Here is a 4,197-nt window from a genome sequence, read left to right as displayed (position 1 = left end):
CTGGCCTTTCACCAGCGAGTGTGTTGAACTTGAGTGGAATTTTGTGAGGAACTAAACAACATTTTCACGACACGGACGTAAATGGACGCACACACACACACACACACACACACACTTCTGTCTCCGTCTCCACTTCTGCTCCTACCTCCTCCCTCTCCAACTCACTCCTCCCTCCACCTCTCTCTCCCTGGCAGGAACGGAGAACGGCAGGGAGAGAGGAAGGGGATAGGAGGAGGAGAGGAAGAGGTGTGTGCGTGTGCGTGTGCGTGCGTGCGTGCGTGCGTTCGTGCGTGCGTGTGCGTGTGCGTGCGTGTGTCTCCCTGAGCCATGCCGCAGGTCGGCGACGTTATCAACAGCCTGATTCATCGCGTTCCTCTGCTTTCTAATCTGATAATACAATAGATAACAGATAATGATAGATAATACAATAACTAAAGCATTCACTCAACTTCCCTGGTGAACAGGCTTCGCACTTCCCATCACGGGTTCTTCCATCTCTCTCTTCATCTCAATGCGACTCTTTCTCCCTTCTTCATCTCTCCACCTTCCAGGCTTTCCATTTTCCTCTCTCCCCGTCTCTCTCTCTGTAGCTACCGCCATCTTTGTTCACCTCGCCTCCTCCGCACCCACCTATCCTTCTCTCTCTCCTTCTCTCCTTCTCTTCATTTCTAATTCCCCTCCCAGTCTCCCTTTCCCCCCCTTTCTCTCTCTTCCCCATCCTAACTGTTCTCCTCTTCCTTTCCTTTCTCTCATCTTTTTCTCTCTCTCTCTCTCTCGCTCTCCATATGTCCCTCTCCAAGCTTTCTCCATCACAGGTGTCACACACACACACACACACACACACACACACACACACACACACACACACACACACACACACACACACACACACACACACACACACACACACACACACACACACACACACACACACACACAGCCCCCACCCCGCCCCCCCCAGCAGGAAGAGGAGCTGAGCTCTGCCATGACACCCAGAGGTGATGACAGTGGAGGAATTCAGACCCTGATGCTGGTGTGTAATCCCTGACGAGCGCGACACACAAACACAGAGTCAGCAGGTGCACGTGCACGCGTGCCCTGGGTGCGTGTGCGTGTGCGCGGGTGTGTGTGCGCGCGCGTGTGTCCATGTGTCTTTGTGTGGGTCTTTGAGTGCGTTTCAAGTTTGCCTCGAAAAAGGATGGAGGAAAAGATTGAAGTTTAGGAAGAGAGATGTACAGAATAAGAACATCACAATTTAACCTTTCATAAAATGACTCAGAATGTGATAAAACAGCACGACAAACAAAACAATGAAAGTTTCCACTTAATGAAGACACACTCTCTTCTTATGCAAAGACTGACTTAATCATCATCACCCTATTAGTGTTTTTGATAAGATTACGCAGTATTGTGCAGTATAGAGTATTGTGTATATTGTGATGCTAATTGAGGGAAACAAGGGGTAGGAAATATTTCAACTCATTAAGTAGAAGTACTCAATTAAGCGGCTATTTTATCAAACGCTATAACTGTTCATCTCGCAATATCCAATTTCTACTCAATAACCCTTAAAAAGTTTTGTTTTGCCGTCTCATGTTGTGCTTTCGGGAGTTTTGGGGAGTCGGCCGACTATGACCTGATTGGTTAAACCCAAGTCATGTGACCTGACTGTGGTCCAAATTCACCAAGAAGAGAGGGGGGGGTGAACGAGGAGGAGGAGGAGGAGGAGAAGAGTTACGGCCACACCCCCCAGCCCAGTCAGGGTCTGTTCACGTTGGCAGCGTCTCTCAAGGTCCGCTCAACAATTTAGTGTTCCCGACGAACTCTCAGAACTTCCAAAACCACTTAGATGCAATATCCCTTGTCGTCGATTTGTTCTCGTTATAGATACATTGCTAATTGTTATTGATCGCACCCTGAACGTGATAAATACAGAGCAAAACCTTTCAAATACCTACCATGATGTTTGAGTGGGCTCAAATCATCATTCAGAAATGTAATTGTATGCAGCTGACGCTTGCACACACACACACATAATGTATGCACACGTACAGACACAGATCACTTTATTGATCCCGGGGGAAATTATTTGTTCTGTTTTCTCAGCTCAAGCCAGAGACATGAAAGTAAACACAAAGTGGAATAAACACAAATAGAAATATAAACAAAAAAAACACACCATGCATATATAACTATTCTAATCACAGATCAAATATCCACCTAACAAAACAGCAGGATCAGATAAGCATGTATATAAAACCAAAGGACACATGATGTCACTGAAGCCCAGCGCAGTGAAGTGTGTCGTGTGCATTGCACAGGTCGTCTGGACAGGATGACTAACGAGTTCAAAGGCGCAGCTCGGAGAGGCCAGCCTGAGCCACTCACTTACGGCGGCGAGGAGACGTCTCTGGACCCACGGCGCTAAGTGAGTGGTTAAGCGTTGAGAGTAAGTGAGTGTTGAGTTGTTCAGTGGCCTGTAAGACTCCCCACAGCGGGGGGGGGTGGGGGGGGGGGTCGCCGGACCTCAGCACCCTGGGGCTAATGTGGTCAGAGACCGCAGCCTGGGATGGATGGAGTCCAGTCAGCCTCCTCAGGACTTGATCAGCCGAGAGGGCGAAGGGGCCGAGGGGAGGGGGCGGGGGAGAGAAGTAGGACGGAGCTGTAAGCCTCCTTAACGGTGGCATACTGCAGCTCCACGGCCCCCCCCCCCCCCTCTCCGGGGCGGCCACAGACTGGGAGAACGGGGGAGGAGTGCTGCTGTGCATGTATGCGCGTGGTTGGAGTACCGAAAATTTCATGGTTGGTGGTGTCAACCTTGCATGGTGTCTGCGTGCACGGGTGAATGTTAGGCAACAGTGTAACGCGCTTTGAGTGGCCACTGGTTAGAAAAACGCCGTATAAATGCAGTCCATTGAGTCCATAGAAACGTACGTGTATGCAATGGAGACGTCTCTCTGGATAGAGTACCCCCTGACAGCCAGCATTTCAAAAGGCTTTACCAAACATTTATCAAACGCAAATGCGCCTTAAAGAGAAGGAAAAAATGAAGCGAAAGCAGAGAAATGTTTTGAGGCAGTTTGAAGACGACAGAAGTGTTGGGTTGTAGTTCTATAGAAATGGGGGAACGGCGCGTTGGCTTGTGTCGGCGTCACAGCGTGCCCAGAAAACCTCTCGTCACGTATCACGTCCACACATCACAATCCGTCTTAGCATGGAGGATACACTTTGAGTAGACGCAGACACCGTCTGGTGTCTGGTGGACGCTAGGACCTGGAAACCTCCCCGGTTTTAGGGGGAGCCTCCATCCTCCCCTGCGTTCCTATTGGCCCGGCTGACCTTGGGGTTTACAGCGTATTTATTTGTATTGTTTTTCATGTCCTGCCAACATGACCGGATTCATTGAGCCACAGCCCACAGAACAGTTATGTCCCTTTTTACAATGATCGGCTTTTATCTTTATGGAGATTTGAATGGTTCTCTTGCTTAAATTATGTACTTCAGATATTGTTTTGAGCAGAGGCCAGCCCCCCCCACACCACACACACACGCACACGCACAGCGTAGCATGGGGCAGCTGTTGTGTGTAGTTCAGCGCTGCGAGTTATCCAATAGGCTGTGACCGCACCGTAATTATGAGCAGTTTTCTAATTATTAAGCACTTTGGAGCACTAGACCATACACCACTAACCACTAGCCAACAATACCACTAACCACTAGCCAACAATACCGCTAACCACTAGCCAACAATACCGCTAACCACTAGCCAACAATACCGCTAACCACTAGCCAACAATACCACTAACCACTAGCCAACAATACCACTAACCACTAGCCAACAATACCGCTAACCACTAGCCAACAATACCGCTAACCACTAGCCAACAATACCACTAACCACTAGCCAACAATACCACTAACCACTAGCCAACAATACCGCTAACCACTAGCCAACAATACCACTAACCACTAGCCAACAATACCGCTAACCACTAGCCAACAATACCGCTAACGGCTAGCCAACAATACCGCTAACAGCTAGCCAACAATACTGCTAACTGCTTGCCAACAATACCGCTAACGGCTAGCCTCAGACAGACAAAAACACATGGCCGCATTGTTGAGAGCGAGAGTCAGAGACAGACACAGAGAAGTCACACACACACACACACACACACACACACACACACACACACA

This window comes from Micromesistius poutassou (genome assembly GCF_964030765.1).
Source record: "Micromesistius poutassou genome assembly, chromosome: 18".
Classification (NCBI taxonomy): Eukaryota; Metazoa; Chordata; class Actinopteri; order Gadiformes; family Gadidae; genus Micromesistius; species Micromesistius poutassou.
The sequence above is the reverse complement of the archived record's forward strand: the minus strand, read 5'-3'. Positions refer to the sequence as shown.